The sequence below is a fragment of the Pseudorasbora parva genome, chromosome 23, assembly GCF_024679245.1.
Source record: "Pseudorasbora parva isolate DD20220531a chromosome 23, ASM2467924v1, whole genome shotgun sequence".
Taxonomy (NCBI): Eukaryota; Metazoa; Chordata; class Actinopteri; order Cypriniformes; family Gobionidae; genus Pseudorasbora; species Pseudorasbora parva.
Window position 1 is genome coordinate 37,205,622 of NC_090194.1, and position 22,500 is coordinate 37,228,121.

A 22,500-nucleotide genomic window follows, 5' to 3' on the forward strand; every position below is an offset into this window, starting at 1 on the left:
AAAAACTAAAGAAATGCTCTGGTGATTTTTTAAATGTTTGACCAAGTAAGGACCTACAGGTGTGTGTGTTTAAATCATGTTAAAATCAAGAAACAACACTCTGGTGAATTTTTAAAAATTTTGACCAAGAGGGGACCTAAGAGTGTGTGAGTGTTTAAGGCCATGCTCAGCAGCTCCCCTGTAGGCTGGAGCAGGAACTGTAATAGCCCTTAAACACACGTCATTCACACACACACACACACTCCTCTATTGTTTGAATGGCCTGCTGTCCTCTGACTCTAGAGCTGCTGTTTAACAGGCTGCTTACTAAAGGAACAAACATTATATAGATTATATCTCTTTACTAAATACCCTGACTAGTTTCAAACTTTGCATTACTTTAAAATTAAATACTACAGGATCCAAGAAAAAACGATTAAAAAATCTAAACAACCAGGATGTAATTAGAAATACATCTGCCATCAAAATGTGTGTGTCCTCAGTTTCTACAAATAAATATAGTAAATACCATCCATCATGGCCGTGGAGAGACCGTAAAACTTTATTAAATTATTAAGGGATCTCATTCAATGCTTTTGTAAACATTTTTTGTTTCTGTGTATATATATATAACATTTTAATGACAGTGGCCTATAATTATTGAAAAATAATGCATTATTTTATTTATATTAAAAAAAAGGTACGGTAAATGGGACAAACTTTGCATCTAAAGTTCTTTTAAACAAGTGTTAACATAGACATTATTAAAAACATTTTATTTTAGCCAAGTATTTGTAAAAATAATGTGTGACTTTTGGCCCATATAAAAGGCCCATCTTACCACCTTATACATTTATGAGCTTTTTAAACTAACCACTTTTGATTTATTTATGTTTAACAAAATGATGCAGGTCCCATGTTAGATAGTAAATCACGACGCCTGTGTGTTTGCTGTGACATTTCTTATCATCACAAACACACTGCAAAGATTTAGAGTTTTTACAGCAATACCTGAGTTTAAAGGGTTAAATCAAGCAGAAAAAGCTCTCTAATGTATTAATTGCAGGTCATTATTGAATAGTGATTACGTTACACACACACACTGACTCAGGTCCCCTGTTAGATAGTAAATCATGACACCTGTGTGTTTGCTGTGACATTTCTTATCATCATAAACACACTGCAAAGATTTAGAGTTTTTACAGCAATACCTGAGTTTAAAGGGTTAAATCAAGCAGAAATAGCTCTCTAATGTATTAATTGCAGGTCATTATTGAATAGTGATTACGTTACACACACACACTGACTCAGGTCCCCTGTTAGATAGTAAATCACGACGCCTGTGTATGGCTGTGACATTTCTTGTTGTCATAAACACACTGCAAAGATTTAGAGTTTTTACAGCAATACCTGAGTTTAATGGGTTAAATCAAGCAGAAATAGCTCTCTAATGTATTAATTGCAGGTCATTATTGAATAGTGATTACGTTACACACACACACTCCCTCAGGTCCCCTGTTAGATAGTAAATCACGACGCCTGTGTGTTTCTCTCCTCAACCCCCCACTCACAATTTACATTTCAATAAGGGAAGACTTGAAAAACCAGTTTGTGAACCACAGGCCAATAGAGCTCAAACTACCAATGTGGCAGAACCCTTCTCAAATAAACTAGAGAAGATGCTGGGATTTGCCCTGCAAAATTAAACTAAATTACAGTTTTTACAATCGCTAGGACACATTTCTCAATACTTTGGTCATTTTCAAAACTTGTTCTCCAAACCAACTTTCTGCTTCACATCAGTTATTTCACATTCAAAATCCACAAAAACTAACAAAGCACTTCATTCATGTCTCAAATCAAGTGCCAATGATCCACAGTTTAGCTTGCACAGACTGAAGTTGTGATCACTCTGTGAAGAGTTTTGAAAAAGTGACCAACATTTGTTTGACAAATTTGAGAGTGCCAGAGACTTTAACTAAGGAGAATATTCTGAGCACAGTGTGTGATGTTATTGAGATCTTTTATGAAACTTTTTAGAGGTGACAAAAGTGAGAGTTCCAGAGTATCGAGCTGAAGAGAAGAGTCTGAGCACAGCATGCGATACTGTTGAGATCCCTTCTGAAACTTTAGAGGAGACACATATGAGCAATCCAGTCTCTCTAGCCAAGGAGACAAATCAGAGCACAGTATGTGATGTTGTTGAGATCCCTTATGAAACTTTAGAGGAGATAAACATGAGAGAATGTCATTTTTTGTCTCAGGATAAACATGTGAGAAGCAGGAGACTTAGCCTTATGTCTCAATTTGATGTTCACTTGATCTCATTTCTGTCTAGAAGAAAGATGTGAGTTGAGAAGGAGATCTCAGGTTTGATTTTCCTTTCCTCTAGGTTGGCCTTTGGTTCACAAACTGGGTTTTTAGGGCCCTATAAAATCCGTTTTATTTTTTCCCAAATTCAGTTTTTTCCGTTTAAATTTTTGCAAATTCCGTTTTTTCCGTTAAAATGTTTGGTAATTCAGTTTTTTTACCCTTTACTGTAATTTTGGTGAAAAAAGAGTTTGCTTTTAATGTTAATATAATACAACATAAAACAAAAAATAGGAATGACCTTAAATATATCGAGGTAACAAACATCACATTTACTTTTTAGGACAAATATGATATTTGACATAACACTGCACTTCAAATACTTCAAATATTAATGGTTATTAGCTTTAAACTTTCCAGTAAAATAAATTATAATAGTTTATATAAGTTAAAATGAAAGTGCTCCAGTAGCTTTTTCTTTCAAGTAATTTTTTTTTTTTAAATAACTAAAAAAAAAAATCATAAGAATCATCTTTTACAGTACTCTTAAGTACTATTAAGTAAAACATTTAAATTTGAAAATTAACATTAAAAAAAAACATTGCACCATGAAATCATGTAGTGAATTGTTCTGTGTGTTTAACAATCACAATAATGATATCCAGAGCTGTGAAAAATAAAAATACACGAAAACACAACACTGCCAGAAGTTTTTTTCCCCAATTTCAAAGGCCCCTTTAAATTATTAAAACTAGATGCTTAATTTTAACTTTAAGGTTACTTATCATGTAAACTGCATATACAGCATGTTAAATGCATGTTTGGAACAGACTAACAGAGGGGAAAACGGTCGCATTTGCAGCAGATATGCATTGCTGCCTAATGTGCACATTATAAATCAAAGCACGAGATGACAGGGGTCGAGCAGAACACCGGAAAATCTGACAGAATGGACAATATTTGTCTGTCTGTGCAATACACGAGCGCGGCTCCCGCTCTCCATACGGAAAGCTTCTGCGCCGCCTGCGCGTGCAGTGTGAAACCGCCGTTAGCGTCGAGTTTCTTAACTTTTTCGCTGCCGAAAGCAGAGCCGTGGAGACCAACTTCGCCATACTTTCATTGTTTTGAAGGGCGAGCTGAAATGACGGGAGGGATTGTGTCGCTTCCCCCGGCCTGCACTTTCCTCAGACATACGTTCTCCACCCACACGACACAGAATTTCATTACAAATATGTAAAATTCCGGGGAAATCTGCGTTAACACCAGATTCTGCGTTTATATGCAGATTCCGCGTTAATATGCCAATTCCGCGATTCCGTCCGCGATTCCGTGCTCGCGGAAATTATAGGGCCCTAGGTTTTCAAGTCTTCCCTTATTTATTATTATTAAAATGTAAATTGTGTGGGGGGTTGTGTGGATCTACTGTGTTTGTGGGCCCAGTTTACAGCAGTTAGTTCACCTACAAATGAAAATTAGCCCATGATTTACTCACCCTCAAGTCATCCCAAGTGTATATGACATTCTTTTTTCAAATGAATAAAATCTGAGTTATTTAAATTTATATTAAAAAAGTCCTGGCTCTTCCCAGCTTTAAAATGCCAGTGCCTTGTCGGTCCATAAAAGTGCATCTAACCATCATATAACTGATCCACACAGTAACTGATCCATAGACTAAAATACTAGCTTTCGGTTTTCAGTGCCACACGAATCACATTGCGCTTAAAGGACAACTCCGGTGAGAAATGCCCCTCGGGGTAATTAACAGATGGTTATCGAGTAGATCGTTCTCTGAGATGCGGTTTCATGAAAATCGAATTTAAAGAGTTTTATCTCTAAACACAGATTAGCTTATAATGTTTGTCCATGGGACATGGAATAAGTGAAATTAAATCGCTTGTTAATACCACTAACAGCTCAAAATAACCTCACACTAACACGGCAGTATAATGAGGGTCCCTACATGCAAACGAAGCATTGAGAACTTGTTAGAGTACAAACGGTTTAATAAGAAGATACTTTCTAAAGACAGTACATTACACGTTTACAGACTGCAGCCATCTTGGAAAACAGTCTCGACTAGTCGAGCCACGAACGTTGTGCTAAGTGAGCTGGTCGATAGGAATTAAGTTTGTGAAATCTAATTACATGGACTTTTTTTTCTTTTTTTTTCTCTACTGCGTTCAGTGCTTTCTTCCGGAAACAACGGCCCATGTGAGATTCGAAGTCACAGTTCATCACTTCGCACAGCGTTCGTTGCTCAAATCTGTTTTTAGAGATAAAACTCTTTACACTTGATTTCCATGAAAACGCATCCCAGAGAACGATCTACTCGGTAACCATCTATTAATTACCCCGAGGATCATTTCTCACCGGAGTTGTCCTTTAAAGAGTAACCCTTCTTCACCCATGAATATTTGACGTATGTGCACTGACAAACGCAGAAGAGAGAAGATAGAGCTAAACAAAACTTAGCGTCAGGGGTTACTCTTTTCATAATAACACTAAAACACAATTTCTTTCAATAAACATAGTTAGTTTAGTCTATTAAGTTTAAAATATGGACATTGTTCTTACACAAACGTGCCACTTTGCTTCAGAAGGCTCTTCATTATTCACGTGCTATATGCGTGAACACCTGAAGCACACGCCCCAAAAGCTGTATCTCTGACAGTCCACGAATGCTAAACTAAAATGCTAAAATTAATACAAAATTATTTTTAAAAAAATAGGAAGTATCCCAGTAAACATAGTTGCTTATGTCATAGTAGGTTCAGTTAAGTGAACATACACTTTGAGAAAAAGTAACTCTAAAATTATTAACTTATTATATATATATATATATTATTTTATTTTTTTTATTTTATTTTTTTTTACAGTGAGGACAATACAGTGTTATATTACAACTACTGAGAAACCGTCCTGAAAAGCACTGTTTATTTCATGTGGATCATATCTTTTGTATTTATTTGTGCTTTCACCTGTAATGTGTTTGGGCTAGTGGTTTAGATGTGCTCTTGAAATTGGAATAGAGAATAGTGTGTGTGTTGAGTTTGCTGCTCAACCCCCCACCAGTAATTTACATTTCAATGCATGAAGACTCTCACAGGTGAGACACAGAACCTCACTACTGTTACCTGTGTCCTAGACCAAATACACTGCCAAAAATAAATTGAAATTACATGATGAAATGAAATTACAATCGCTAGGACATATTTCCCAATATTTAGGAGAACTGAGTGAGGAGTTTATAAATTTGCTAACCAACTTTCAGCTTCACAGCAGTTAATTTTACATTTACAAATCAACTCATTCTTCCAGAGCACTGGCAGCGCAGGTTTACATCAACACTAACATCAGGAACATTATACAATTAAAATGTCTTTACAAAACTAGAATGACACTCTCTACTGCTCATAATTCACTGCATGCTTACAGTACAGTACAACATTATTCCTAAGTTTCCTCTTTTGAATGGATGGTAATGGCCTAACACTTGTGTTGGTGTTCAGTTTCATCAAAGTTGCTTTGATAGTGTTTGATTTTTTTAGCAGGATAAATTGCATTACAATATTACGGTATACATGTTGTAAATTGCTGTCTCATTCAGTTTTGTATTATGTTATTGTTTTGTCCATAAGTTTAACACTTTTGAAAACAGCATGTAAGGATGTGCGAATTGGCCTGTGTAGAACAAAGATTTGATTGTGTTTGTGTCAAAGTGAGAAAAGATTTCAGGTAAATTGAAAGATGTTGCCATTGAATGCATTTTTTGCTAAAGCAATGTTGATCCACAGTTAAGCTGTGATATAAAATTTTCTTTTACAAAACATTTCTCAATAATAAACACACTTTTTCAACTTTTTCAACTCTTCACACAGTGATCACAACTTCAGTCTGTGCAAGCTAAACTGTGGATCATTGGCACTTGATTTGAGACATGAATTAAGTGTTTTGTTGGTTTTTGTGGATTTTGAATGTGAAAAAACTGCTGTGAAGCAGAAAGTTGGTTTGGAGAACTGTGTGAAGGATTTTGAAAATGACCAAAGTATTGAGAAATGTGTCCTAGCGATTGTAAAAAATGTAATTTAGTTTAATTTTGCAGGGCAAATCCCAGCATCTTCTCTAGTTTATTTGAGAAGGGTTCTGCCCCATTGGTAGTTTGAGCTCTATTGGCCTGTGGTTCACAAACTGGTTTTTCAAGTCTCCTTTATTGAAATGTAAATTGTGAGTGGGGGGTTGTGGGGGTTGAGGAGAGAAACACACAGGCGTCGTGATTTACTATCTAACAGGGGACCTGAGTCAGTGTGTGTGTGTAACGTAATCACTATTCAATAATGACCTGCAATTAATACATTAGAGAGCTATTTCTGCTTGATTTAACCCATTAAACTCAGGTATTGCTGTAAAAACTCTAAATCTTTACAGTGTGTTTATGATGATAAGAAATGTCACAGCAAACACACAGGCGTCGTGATTTACTATCTAACAGGGGACCTGAGTCAGTGTGTGTGTAACGTAATCACTATTCAATAATGACCTGCAATTAATACATTAGAGAGCTATTTCTGCTTGATTTAACCCTTTAAACTCAGGTATTGCTGTAAAAACTCTAAATCTTTACAGTGTGTTTATGATGAAAAGAAATGTCACAGCAAACACACAGGCGTCGTGATTTACTATCTAACAGGGGACCTGAGTGAGTGTGTGTGTAACGTAATCACTATTCAATAATGACCTGCATTTAATACATTAGAGAGCTATTTCTGCTTGATTTAACCCCTTAAACTCAGGTATTGCTGTAAAAACTCTAAATCTTTACAGTGTGTTTGTGATGATAAGAAATGTCACAGCAAACACACAGGCGTCGTGATTTACTATCTAACAGGGGACCTGAGTGAGTGTGTGTGTAACGTAATCACTATTCAATAATGACCTGTAATATTCAATAATGTAAATGCATTGGTGTACCTGACAATAATCTTAAATGAGAGATGTGGACTGATCATATACTGTAATTATGAAGACACAACAGAGAATGAAAGAAAAATGAAAGAAATGACTTTTCTGTACCAGATGCCTGAGTAAACAAGTTAACTTATTTTAATGTGTTGACTAACATACTAAAGCACAAGAAGACTTGTTGACTAACTAAGTGTAGTGTGTTACTTGATGTTACATCTTGTAACTTTATTGCGACTGTGTAATAAATATATTTAAAAATAAGCTTCAAAATAAATTAAAGTATTAAAGTATATTTTAGGTTACAAATAAATACTTCTCAGTACATTCAAAAGAACACAGTTATTATAAAAAGACATATTATTACTTGACACATTATATAGTCTGTACGAAGCTTAACTGCATGTTATTTATTTGTAAAGACATGTAATGGTGGAGATGGCATACATATATATATATAAAATGAAGACAGACTTGACTGCCAGCTCACTTCACATTCACACACAGCTCCACTGCAGACTAATGGAGGTCCCCTGTTGGATAGGTAGACATCGGTCACACACAAACACACACAGCTCCATTAGAGTCTATGGAGGTCCCCTGTTGGATAGGTAGACATCGGTCACACACAAACACACACAGCTCCATTAGAGTCTATGGAGGTCCCCTGTTGGATAGGTAGACATCGGTCACACACAAACACACACAGCTCCATTAGAGTCTATGGAGGTCTCCTGTTGGATAGGTAGACATCGGTCACACACAAACACACACAGCTCCATTAGAGTCTATGGAGGTCCCCTGTTGGATAGGTAGACATCGGTCACACACACACACACACAGCTCCATTAGAGTCTATGGAGGTCCCCTGTTGGATAGGTAGACATCGGTCACACACAAACACACACAGCTCCATTAGAGTCTATGGAGGTCCCCTGTTGGATAGGTAGACATCGGTCACACACAAACACACACAGCTCCATTAGAGTCTATGGAGGTCCCCTGTTGGATAGGTAGACATCGGTCACACACAAACACACACAGCTCCATTAGAGTCTATGGAGGTCCCCTGTTGGATAGGTAGACATCGGTCACACACAAACACACACAGCTCCATTAGAGTCTATGGAGGTCCCCTGTTGGATAGGTAGACATCGGTCACACACAAACACACACAGCTCCATTAGAGTCTATGGAGGTCCCCTGTTGGATAGGTAGACATCGGTCACACACACACACACACAGCTCCATTAGAGTCTATGGAGGTCCCCTGTTGGATAGGTAGACATCGGTCACACACAAACACACACAGCTCCATTAGAGTCTATGGAGGTCCCCTGTTGGATAGGTAGACAGCGGTCACACACACACACACACACAGCTCCATTAGAGTCTATGGAGGTCCCCTGTTGGATAGGTAGACATCGGTCACACACAAACACACACAGCTCCATTAGAGTCTATGGAGGTCCCCTGTTGGATAGGTAGACATCGTTCAGGTCCCCTCTTGGCATATTTTTAAAAAAATAAAAAAATGCTTATTTGAAGTTATATTATGAATAAGGACCTTAAAAGAAAATTTTGTATGTGATTTTTGTTTCTTCAAAATGACTAGAAACACAGGTCCCCTCTTGGATAGTGTAGAGTGATAGTCCCCTCTTGGTTATATAGACGTGTATGTGTGTGTGTGTGTGTGTGTGTGTGTGTGTGTGTGTGTGTGTGTGTGTGTGTGTGTGAGTGAGTGAGTGAGTGAGTGTGTGAGTGAGTGAGTGAGTGTGTGTGAGTGAGTGTGTGTGTGTGTGGCATGTCACTATTACCCAGCAGGCGTTTCTTTTCATTATGGCCAGTGCTCTGCTCCAGAGGCCTTCGATTCAAAACAGCTGGGAGCTCCTAAAAAACACATCACCTCACATTTTATCCAACAATATACAAGTTATTTTTTCTTTCAGTATTTTGCAGTGAGTTTCAGCCTGAGATTCATGAAGTCACATGACCTTGTGATGTTTGGTGTGAGTGTGTTTAGATGCATGAACAGCTGGACTGCCCCCTGGGGGCCTGACACTGCACTTCTGCCACAAACTACTCGTATATGAGGAGCATTTACAGAAAAACCTGATGCATATTCAGAATTGATACGTTTATGATGCTCCCGCCAGCACTCGGCACAATAAAGCGTCCAATCGTTCGATACTAAATATCAGCAAGATCTAAAATGTCCAGGTCCATGAATAATGGATGCAGACAGACAGCTGGTGCCCTTCACAGATGAAGTTTATAGAGATTCTGTTTCTCCAGCGCTGAATCGATAGACACGCTGTTTTTATTTCACAGCAAACAAAAATACGGCTGTCAAGCCCATCATGCATTGCTGATGTATCTTTTATCGCTCCTTATATGGACACAAACGAAGGGCAAACTCGTTATAAGATGCTCCGACCGAAAGATCATCACAAAGCACGCAGGCTGAACCTCATCTATAATTCAGCATTTCATTTAATCAGAAAGGCCGATCTCTGCGGAGGAAATAATGCCTCATATCCCACAGCCTAAGTGAGCTAATAAAGAGCATGCTGGGATACGAGAGCACCGGTGTCAGCCAACAACAGGTTCAGACGCGCCGAAACACGGATCAGAGGCCCTTTGACCAGCCGTACGCTGGAACTGAGTTTACATCTCGCAATTCTGAGTTTACCTCTCGCAATTCTGAGTTTGCATCTCGCAATTCTGAGTTTGCATCTCGCAATTCTGAGTTTACATCTCGCAATTCTGAGTTTACCTCTCGCAATTCTGAGTTTGCATCTCGCAATTCTGAGTTTACATCTCGCAATTCTGAGTTTACATCTCGCAATTCTGAGTTTACATCTCGCAACTCTGAGTTTACATCTCGCAATTCTGAGTTTACATCTCGCAATTCTGAGTTTGCATCTCGCAATTCTGAGTTTGCATCTCGCAATTCTGAGTTTGCATCTCGCAATTCTGAGTTTGCATCTCGCAATTCTGAGTTTGCATCTCGCAATTCTGAGTTTGCATCTCGCAATTCTGAGTTTACATCTCGCAATTCTGAGTTTACATCTCGCAATTCTGAGTTTACATCTCGCAACTCTGAGTTTACATCTCGCAATTCTGAGTTTACATCTCGCAATTCTGAGTTTGCATCTCGCAATTCTGAGTTTGCATCTCGCAATTCTGAGTTTGCATCTCGCAATTCTGAGTTTGCATCTCGCAATTCTGAGTTTGCATCTCGCAATTCTGAGTTTGCATCTCGCAATTCTGAGTTTGCATCTCGCAATTCTGAGTTTGCATCTCGCAATTCTGAGTTTACCTCTCGCAATTCGGAGTTTACATCTCGCAATTCTGAGTTTGCATCTCGCAATTCTGAGTTTACATCTCGCAATTCTGAGTTTACATCTCGCAATTCTGAGTTTACATCTCGCAATTCTGAGTTTGCATCTCGCAATTCTGAGTTTGCATCTCGCAATTCTGAGTTTGCATCTCGCAATTCTGAGTTTGCATCTCGCAATTCTGAGTTTACATCTCGCAATTCTGAGTTTGCACCTCGCAATTCTGAGTTTACCTCTCGCAATTCTGAGTTTACATCTCGCAATTCTGAGTTTGCATCTCGCAATTCTGAGTTTGCATCTCGCAATTCTGAGTTTGCATCTCGCAATTCTGAGTTTGCATCTCGCAATTCTGAGTTTACATCTCGCAATTCTGAGTTTACATCTCGCAATTCTGAGTTTGCATCTCGCAATTCTGAGTTTACATCTCGCAATTCTGAGTTTGCATCTCGCAATTCTGAGTTTGCATCTCGCAATTCTGAGTTTGCATCTCGCAATTCTGAGTTTGCATTTCGCAATTCTGAGTTTGCATCTCGCAATTCTGAGTTTGCATCTCGCAATTCTGAGTTTACCTCTCGCAATTCTGAGTTTGCATCTCGCAATTCTGAGTTTACATCTCGCAATTCTGAGTTTGCATCTCGCAATTCTGAGTTTGCATCTCGCAATTCTGAGTTTGCATCTCGCAATTCTGAGTTTACCTCTCGCAATTCTGAGTTTGCATCTCGCAATTCTGAGTTTACATCTCGCAATTCTGAGTTTACATCTCGCAATTCTGAGTTTGCATCTCGCAATTCTGAGTTTGCATCTCGCAATTCTGAGTTTACCTCTCGCAATTCTGAGTTTCCACCTCGCAATTCTGAGTTTGCATCTCGCAATTCTGAGTTTACCTCTCGCAATTCTGAGTTTACCTCTCGCAATTCTGAGTTTGCATCTCGCAATTCTGAGTTTGCATCTCGCAATTCTGAGTTTGCATCTCGCAATTCTGAGTTTGCATCTCTCAATTCTGAGTTTGCATCTCGCAATTCTGAGTTTGCATCTCGCAATTCTGAGTTTGCATCTCGCAATTCTGAGTTTGCATCTCGCAATTCTGAGTTTGCATCTCGCAATTCTGATCTCATAACTTTTTTTGTTTCTGTCACAGAATATACACAATATACAGAAAATACACCTATTATTTCACAATTCTGATGTTTTTCTCGCAGTTGTATATCTCACGACTTTGACTTTTCTTTGCAGAATAGCGAGTATATATAGAGTATGCAATTCTGACTTTATACCTCTCAATTATGAGAATTATGAGGGAAAAAAATCTGAATCGTGAGATAAAAAGTTGCAATTACCAGAGGCACAAATAAGCTTCCATATAATGCTCCATATTCAGCCGTCTTTCCACACAAATGTGCTGTTGAGTATTTATAGAGACATTAAACTCTTAATTGGTAATGCTTCAGAAATTGGGTGCAGTATAACAATCTCGACTCAGACAGCCCATAATTAGACGGTGAGAGCTGTGCTACTGTACGTGCACACACAGAGTTCAGGGCTGTTCATTAGACTCAATGCACAAGCATCTTCAGAGCTAATTTATGAAGCACACCTTTCCGAGGACCATTTCCCTCATTCTCGGGGAAGTGTGGTAATATCCCTCCATTAAAGTGCACGGACCGCATTTCATTAGATCACGTCGAGCTAAAAGAGCAGGGCAGCCTCACGAGAGAAACGAGCCTCGATGATCAGCAGCTTTTACTGACGGAGATCACAGACATTAACACAGAAGAGTCTTCAGACGCCGTGTGCATAGATGAATATGGCAGGAGAACACAAATAATGAGCTGTATAATCATGTTACATCACTTCAGTCATATGCAGAACATAAGGCAGATAATACTGCAATTGCAATAATATAATAAAAAAAAAAAACACTTTAAGTAGTTCATATGACTATTATTGACTGACAAACTTCCCTAAAATACTCCAAAATTTGAGATAACTTTTTTCATTTTGTCAGATAAAAGCCACACTGCAAAAAATGCTTTTCTTACTTAGTATTTTTGTCTTGTTTCTAGTCTAAATATCAACAACAAATTCTTACATTAAGAAACATTTACTTAAGTAAAAATTATTGTCCTGTTCCTTGGAAAAATAACTCTAAATTAAAAGAGTTTTTGCTTAAAATAAGATAAATAATCTGCCAATGGGGTGAGAAAAATAAGATTAATCCTCAATCCTCAAATAAAGATTCAAATGGTTATGAATCAGCTAATTGATTCATGATTCGGATCGCCAATGACTCGTGATTTCAGCAGTTTGACACACGATCCGAATCATGAATCGATTCGCTGATTCATAACCGTTTGAATCTTTATTTGAGGATTGAACACAAACGCGGAAGAGAAGCCAATGCTGAATAAAGTCGTAGTTTTTGTTATTTTTGGACCCAAATGTATTTTGGATGCTTCAAGAGACTCTAATTAACCCACTGATGTCTCATATGGACTACTGTGATGATGTTTTTATTCCCTTTCTGGACATGGACAGTATAGTGTGCATACACTTGCATACGCTCTCGGACTAAATATAAAATATCTTAAACTGTGTGTTTGTTGTTGAATGTTCGCCGGTTCCCGCCTCCTTCCTTCCAATCTACGAACTTTATTACACGATTGTACTGCAAAAGGTCAAAATTTGGCTTTTTTTTTTTACAGCGCACCCAGTGCAAAAGTCCCAATTATTGGAAGCATATTTTTTTTATATATATTTAAAGAAGAAACCAAACCAATGTATAGTTGACATTTGAGAATTAATGCTACAGAAAAGCAATACAAGTATTTCAGGAAGAGTGTTTTCAGAATATATATATAAATGGCATTCAGTTGCTTCAGACAATGGTATAAAGCTATTCAAAACATCATTCAATGAAAATTGTGGTAATCATATTTAATAATCGCAAGGGAATAATTGACAACTATGATCTTTGTCATAATCAAGTTGCTAATTTATCTCCATTTTCTTCTCAGAAATGCTTTGAATCTCAAAATTGTTTTTTCACTGCCGCCTCGGAATAAGGTAATTGCAACTTTTTATCCTTGACATTTTCCCTCGTGTTTTTGAGTGTGCTATATCTAGCGATTCGGACCATTCTCAGTTATGGAAGACAGAAAATCACACAGGTGTTGACATGAGGCAGAATCTGTGTTATAGTCCGTTGAAAAGAGACTTTAAGTTACTTTAATGTTTGTTGTTTTTCCAATTTTACACACACACTTTTAGAGGTTCTTGCCTGAAAGGAAAGCGTGTTTAAAAGAGGCCAGATAATGATGTTTTACGTCTCCGCTCCGACATTTCTGATTAGTTTCGAGTCCCATTTCGGGGGAAACAGGAGGCTTTGCAGTGCAGAATGTGGAGCACTTCAAAAGTTCAACAAAACACGCAGGATTTAGAGCGAGAGAGAGAGAGACTTTGTCAGAAACGATGAGTGGGATCTTTGATCTTCCTCTCCGAGCCCCGGAGGGTGACGATCGATTGTGCGGCGGAGGAAACGTGCGACAGAGTGAGCGGATCAGGCCCGACCCCGACACACACAGGGATACGGCTGAGAAGCACACACACACACACACACACACACACACCAAAGTCTGAGAACAGCTTCAGGCTGAAATTAAGAGCTTCACTCGTTACTGACGCTGCGTAGCCTGGGAAAACTCAGAAACTTCTGGCAAATTTAGATTTGCTCTGCAGTAGTCTGGCAAAGAGCCCATTCAAGCCCATTTCTAATCCGTCGGAATCGCAGCACCAATCAGAAACGTTGCTTTACACGATGACGACAGCACAGCGAAGGTGAAGCAGATTTTGTACATTACTAAGATGGATCATCACTTGTTCGAATCAGCGATCGCGTCTGTTTTAAGCGCTTTAAACTTTTCCTTTTCGTTAAAACCCGAGCAAAGAACACTGGGCTCCAGATGTGGATTACACCGGCTACTGGTGAGGAGGATGAGGAGTGTAATCATACACACACACACACACACACAGACACACACACTCATACAGACACACACACGTAATGTTTCCATGTTTTATGGGGACATTCCATCGGCGTAATGGTTTTTATACTGTACAAACCGTATTTGCTATCCCCTTACACTGCCCCTAAACCTACTCACACACACACACACACACACACACACACACACTGCCCCTAAACCTACCCATTACAGGAAACATTCTGCATTTTTACATTCACAAAAAAACTCCTTCTGTGTGATTTATAAGATGTTTTCCTCATGAGGACCTAAAAATGGTCATGGGGACCCCCCACACACACACACACACACACACACACACACACACACACACACACACACACACCCCTCTGGATCTGGCCTTTCTGTGATTATTTCCTCACACTAGATCTGCTAGTCATGTAAAGATTGTAAATAAATAACTAGCATAACTATGCTCAAGTCTGAAAATGTTCTATCATCTGAAATGACTGAATATGAATAAAGTTTGTGAGACACAATTTTCCAAAGACTCATCAATATTATTTTATTTTTTTTAAATATTGCAAATCCTGTTCTAATCGCGATACAAATGCCTTACAGCGGCGGCGAATGCGATCAGAGCTCGATGTTTTCTGATCCACCGTCAGTCCGAGATCTTTCAGTCGCTCTGAGATGCTTTTAGGGTTTCCAGATTTGGCGAAAATATCGATGGAGTGTTGGCGGACACGATTATCAGTTATTATCATATTTGTTTTGCAACAACGGCAAAAGTCGTCAGAAGCCATTGCGACATCTTCCTCGAAAACACAAAAAAACTAAATAACGACTTATAGTGATGGGCAGATTTCAAAACTAATGAATGGATTCATGAATTCAGATCACCGATGTCTCGTGATTTCAGCAGTTTGACACGCGATCCGAATCATGAATCAATACACTGACTCATAACGGTTCGGAACTTTGTTCTGAAATCGGCCATCACTATATAAGTCAGTATTTAGTCTTTTTGCGCACAAAAACTATTCTTTAAGCATTTGTGAAGCCACAACACACACAACCTTGAGGCGGATGGGCTACACCAGCAGAAGACCCCACCGGGTACCACTCATCTCCACTACAAATAGGACAAAGAGGCGACAATTTGCACAAGCTCACCAAAATTGGACAGTTGAAGACTGGAGAAATGTTGCCTGGTCTGATGAGTCTCGATTTCTGTTGAGACATTCAGATGGTAGAGTCAGAATTTGGCGTAACCAGAATGAGAACATGGATCCATCATGCCTTGTTCCCACTGTGCAGGCTGGTGGTGGTGGTGTAACGGTGTGGGGGATGTTTTCTTGGCACACTTTAGGCCCCTTAGTGCCCATTGGGCATCGTTTAAATGCCACGGCCTACCTGAGCATTGTTTCTGACCATGTCCATCCCTTTATGACCACCATGTCCCCATCCTCTGATGGCTACTTCCAGCAGGATAATGCACCATGTCACAAAGCTCCAATCATTTCAAATTGGTTTCTTGAACATGCCAATGAGTTGACTGAACTAAAATGGCCGCCACAGTCACCAGTAGGGTTGGGCATCGAGAACCGGTTCTAACTTGGAATCGTTTAGAAAAATTATTTTCGGTTCCGATCTTCGGTTCCAAGCGCGCAAGTTTTGGTTTCCATGGCCACCTGATTTCCGGTGCTTGCGCGCCCGCTTGTTCTTTTAGTCATGGAAGCCCGGTAAGCGGCTCTGAAGTGTGGATTTATTTCACTTTTAAAAGCCTGGGTCGGCACAGTGCAACTAGTGTTGTCAAAAATATCGATACTGAAATATCTGAAAAGATACGATAGCCTACTCAGCCTACAGTATCGATCCCAGCTGCTCTCCTCTCCTCTCCTCTCCTCTCCTTCTCTGACCGACAGCGAGTTGACACGCACCGCATATTCTCACTCAGCCGGTTAACCCTCTGAACACGACGGACGCGCGTTCTGCTGGACTTTTCCTTACGACAGCGTGTTAGTGTGTGTGATCGGTCTGAATTTCGCGCGGGATTGCACATAATTTTACGAATCCCTCAGATTTTAAGCTCACATCTGAAGCGCACACACACACATAGTCTACCGTAATAAAGCCGCCCCTGACATACAAGTGCAAATATTTGCGTCTTTTTCCAGCTTATTATTGGTCAAATACACTCAAACAAATTCTCAGTGCACATTTTGAACAGTATGTAAACACAGTCTTAAACAATTCAGGAAGAGATGAAGAATGAGTAACAGGAACAGTGTTCAGGATCCATGAGTGCGGCAGTTCTTAAAGGGACCGCAGTCATTTGTTATTCAAAGTCAAACTACAAAAAGACAAACGACCACACTGCTCTTGACTGATCGACTTGTGTAACTTTAATGGTTTTATATGAAACTATTTAATTTTTTGCAAAAAACATTATCCAATGTTATTTTAAATTTATTTCTAACCTGAATGTTAGACCTACCTGAAAAAATAAAGCAGTTTATTTCATTTATATCTTTTATTCTATTGTATTTATTGCTATTTTTTGTAATATGTATCTTTGTTTATTCAATTTACCATTTAAAATCAAGCTTACTTGTGCTGTGTGTAAACTATTGCAACACACCCCGTTGTAAAAAATACATTGAGTTAACAAATATTTGTGAGATAATTTTAATAGTAATTGATCAATGTTTATATAGGAGAAAAAGCTTAAAAGCTTTATCATATAAAGTGATCTCTTCAGAAGAAATGTTTGATTGCCTAGACTTTCAAAAGACAGACACAAAAAAATATATATATAAAAAATATCTAATTGACAGTATATGCAGCGTTTTTCCCCCGTTGTATTGAAAATAGCATTGAATATCGATGTGACATGTTTTGACTCCACCCCTCAAAGAATCGGAATCGAGAATCGAAAAGATCCGGAATCAAAAGTAAGAATCGGAATCGGAATCAGAATCGTTCAAATCAAAACGATGCCCAACCCTAGTCCCCAGATCTCAACCCAATAGAGCATCTTTGGGATGTGGTGGAACGGGAGCTTCGTGCCCTGTATGTGCATCCCACAAATCTCCATCAACTGCAAGATGCTCTCCTATCAATATGGGCCAACATTTCTAAAGAATGCTTTCAGCAGCTCGTTGATCAATGCCACGGAGAATTAAGGCCGTTCTGAAGGAGAAAGGGGTCAAACACAGTATTAGTGTGTGTTCCTAATAATCCTTTAGGGGAGTGTAAGCAATAATAAATAGCCAATATCCTAATATGCATGCTATTAAGCTACTAGTTAATAGTGAGAATTGGACCTTAAAGCTGCACTTGGCTACTTTTGCTCTCGGGGTCCCCCTACAAATTGGAAAAAATAATGTCCTCAACTACTGTCGTAAGCTCTGTCCTCCTACAGCAGGGGATGCCATCGCGCGTGCATTTGTTGACATGACAACCCTGATAGCCCTGAACTAGTGATGCGCGGCTCGTCTCATAACCCGCGGACCCCGTATGTCTATTTAAATGGTCGCGGGTGCGCGGCGGGTTGTAAAAATATATACAGTGGTGCGGTGCGGGCCAAATAACTTCATAAAAGCGTCCCGCGGGTCGGTGCAGCACTAACAGTTCCCCTGAACACTGCAAGAGGAGTTCACATGCAGGTGTTCTTCTGGCGGCGCGTGGGAAATGTCTTCATCCCAGGTAACGTTACAGTCAGTGGCAGATGCTTCAGCATGTCATATGAATATCATTTCATGGGTTTTATTTTTTTTAAACGCCAAATAATCACGATGCTCACGTTTACAAGCCAGCGTCCTTATAGTAGTCTATTGGTTACCGTTTTCCAGAATCTATATGATACTTCAGTTCAATGTTTGAGTGGTAGCTCACCGTAACAAGCAGGACAGCATCGGTCGGGCACGCCTCCTTCAGCTCACGCCGACGAGCAAACGCTGGTCACATGCTGATCCTCGTCCTGCCTTTAATCACAGCACTTTTTTGTTTCCTCTTATTGCTTTCCTCCAACAAAACCTTTTCTTTCTTATTTGTCTGCGCTGCTTCGGACATGACTATATTATCCGACGAACAAAGTTGGGCTCGCACGTCTGAATTTAAGGAAGTGTGTGTGTTGGTGGAAGTGACGTATATGCCGTAAAGCAGTCGAATTTTGTAGTTCTTTTTGTTTAAAAGTACGATTAAAAACAATACAGACCCCATCAGGCTATGGCAGACGTGTCATTCAACCTATTGTAAGTCGATTTATCATCACAAGAGTCTTAAAAAATATATTATGAAGGTTGAAAAGTTACCTAGAGCTGCTTTAAACTAAAGTGTTCCCATTTTTATATCCCCAAATGACAATCCTAGAATCGCCCCTGAATGCCGATCCTGAGCTGAAGGCTCTGACACACACACACACACACACAAATACACAAACACACACACACACACACACACACACACACACACTCAGAGCATTATGTTCCTCATCAGTGGTGTAAAAACACCGGCGTCTGCATTGCTGTAGATTCCAGCAGAGTTTCTGTCCAAAGCTCCTGAGAGTCTTGAATCCTGAAGTGTCTCTTTCTGGACGGGCTCCAGGGCCCGACTGATAAGAAGCCATCAGCAGAAAGACGACAAGAGCTGCATCTCGCCTGTGAGTGTGGAGCAGATGGTTGGCATAATGACCAGCTTTAGAATAATGACGAAACGCTGAAGGACTGAACCGTGACGGCCTCTGTAACGCCAAAACACGACAGGACAATTACAGGAGCTCTGCAGCGCTTATGCTCGGAAACACACATTTCCACAAATGAAGTCTAATGTCTGGAGATTCGTCTCGGTCCACTTTCAGACACAGGTTTATTTTTGAGCCAATCACCTCATCTGTAAATGTCATGTGACTCCAGAGGTGCAGGAGTGACATTACGGATTTAAAAAAAGAAATAAAACAAAAAAATGAAATGTCACAGTTTTATACGCTTCCAAAATAAAGTAAAAAAATTAAATAAAAAAAACTCCCATGCAAAAAAAACAAAAAAAACAAACGTTCACACTTTTAAGCCTCCAAACATCTAAAATAAAACACTCAGAAATACACCTAAAAAAGAGCCGCTGACACGCCGACTGAAGACAAACTTCTGACAGAAACACACGAGCAGATTTTCTGCTTTCTTCTGATGTTTATTTGAGCTTGAAGAAGCAACCTGTCACCCCGGCAGTTCCACAGTGACTCCAGGTCTGGACTGAGACGCCAAACAGATTGTGCTTCAACACACACACACACACACACAACACACAACACCAGCAAACACCGTCAGATCAACTGAGAACCGATCTCAGTCTCCATAAACCAGTCCATCGTTATTAGAGCTCCAGCTCATGTGACTTCAACGAACAGCAAACCCGGAGGAATACATTCAGCGTAGAAATCATCTGCAGATATAAACCATTCCTCGAAGCATCCGAGTGATTTCACAGCATTTTACACTTTAATAAGCCAATAATAAAATAAAAATACATCAAATAAAAATATGATATGAATGATTCCTCAAAGCATCCGAGTGGTTTCCCAGCATTTTACACTTTTATAAGCCAATAAAATAAAAAGGCATATCAAACTCTCTTATCATTTATCAGTCACATAAAGCACACATACTGTATGTTTACAGATACATTTGGAGAGACTACTGTAAAGTTGGACATTCGTATATATTCAACTTTATATAAAGATCAGTACAATAATACGGTTACAATTAGTAAAACAATTTTGCGACAAAATAAATAAAAAAATCAAGCACTTCAGATTTACTATATATCGCTTTATGTAAACATACTGTATGTGTACGGATAAAGTTGGACACTTATATCAAACCTTATATAAAATAAAATAACTAAGAAGAAATAATACAAATGTTATCATTCCTCTCTCCTGTAAAAGCGTCCGCATATCTGCATGATCAACTCTAAAATGAGACCTGGAGGGATCGACTCAAAGACAGAAGCAAATACAAAGTACAAAGCAAATATGACGGACTCTATGAAACATAATCTATCAGTCAAACACACCGTAAACAAAACCCGAGTTCAAGCAGGAATATCAAACTCTGTCATCATTTACTCATCCTAATTAATGTCACAACTTTCCTTTTAACTAACAAACTGTAAAGGATTTTACACTGTGACAAAACACCTGAAGAGTTCACGGTATTTAAAGAAAATCATGATGTTAATCTTTATAATATATTAATATCTTTCTGCCTTATAGTTGCATTTATCATATTAGAGCTTTGTGATAATAGTTACTGTACATTTTGCGTCGTCCAAGCAATCAATCACTTAAGATTTGCTATATATTATTGATCGTTTTATGCATACGTATGTATTCAAGTATGTATGTGAATAAAGTTGGACATATTAATATTTAAAACTTTATATAAAGAACTGTAATAATAATAATACATTTTATTTATAACACTTTTCATTCTGAAAAATCTCAAAGTGCTAATATCTAAGTGAAAATACTGTATATATGCAAATAAAGTTGGACAATAATATATCAAACTTTATTTAAAGAACTGTACGATAATATAGTTACAATTAGCGTCTAAATAAAAAATCCACAGATGTGATTTGCTATACTGTGTAGTGTGTATCCCGTTACATGAAGATACTGTATGTACTGCATACAGACACATTTGGATAAATTTATATCAACCTTTATATTAGGGCCGGGACTCGATTAAAAAAATTAATCTAATTAATTAGAGGCTTTGTAATTAATTAATCGAAATTAATCGCATTTTAATCGCATATAAATATTTGACCTGAGAACAATGAGAAGTAATTTTTCACATGTATTTTTAGTATACCATTGAATAATGACTGAATACATAAGCTTAATCAACAAAATATTGTTTATTTATTTCAGTCCAGCAGACCAGAGCAATGTTTGCCATTAAGTGTAGCAAAAGCATATCTGTGATATTTGAGGCTCGATGTGCTGCGGTGATACGCTAACTCCTTGTTGTATAGCTTGCACACAACCCTGCTCTTGACGACGCTTCCATTCTTTCGTTTTTTAAAACAAAATTTCCCATCCACGGGGCCAAGCAAAGCGGTCTCATCAGCTTCTTCGTTCATGTTCACTCATGCCCTGCGTCTCAATCAGCTCCCTAGTTCCCTAGTCAGGGCACTGATCAAGACATAAGTCAATGGGCTGACTCCCTGATCAGTGCCCTGACTACTGAACTAGGGAGCTGATTGAGACGCACCCATGTTGTTGTCGTGACTCCGGAGCGCTAGTTGGTGTTCCAGTATAATCGGTCCGTCGAAACTGATTTATTGAAAAACGTTCTGCGGTGCAAAAATAAATGCGGTTAAATTTTTTATTTTTTTTGCGTAATTAATTAACGCGTTAAAGTCACGTAATTAATTAATCTTAATTAACGCGTTAAAGTCCCGGCCCTACTTTATATATAAAGAACTGTACGATAAAATAGTTACAAGTAGCGACAAAATAAAAAAAGTGACATTTGAGATATAGTATATATAGTACTGTATGCATATGGATAAACTTATATACCAAATTTTATCTAAAAAAATGTATGACAAAATAGTTACAATTAGTAATGAAATAAATAAAAAAATCGACAGATTTAATTTGCTATATAGTATAAATCGATTTATGTGAACATATTTTATGTATATGAATGAACTTATATATCGAACTTTATTTAAAGAACTGTACGATAAAATAGTTACAATTAGCGATGAAATAAAAAAATCCACAGTTGAGATTTGCTATATGGAATAAATCGCTTTATGTGAACATATTTTGTGTATATGGATAAACTCATATATCGAACTTTATTTAAAGAACTGTACGATAAAATAGTTACAATTAGCGATGAAATAAAAAA

At 38.4% G+C, this 22,500-nt stretch overlaps 1 long non-coding RNA gene across 3 annotated transcripts in view; it reads right to left on the minus strand.

Annotated features, from left to right (window-relative positions):
- LOC137062617 (uncharacterized) overlaps positions 1-22,500 on the minus strand; it is a 213,010-nt gene that overhangs the window by 71,206 nt on the left and 119,304 nt on the right. The window contains exon 6 of one of the 3 annotated variants that reach the window (XR_010901259.1): positions 9,066-9,138. The exons of the other annotated variants lie outside the window; for them this stretch is intronic. This is a non-coding gene — a long non-coding RNA (uncharacterized lncRNA). Of the gene's footprint in view, positions 1-9,065; positions 9,139-22,500 lie in introns of those variants that run through there. 3 annotated transcript variants of the gene reach the window in all.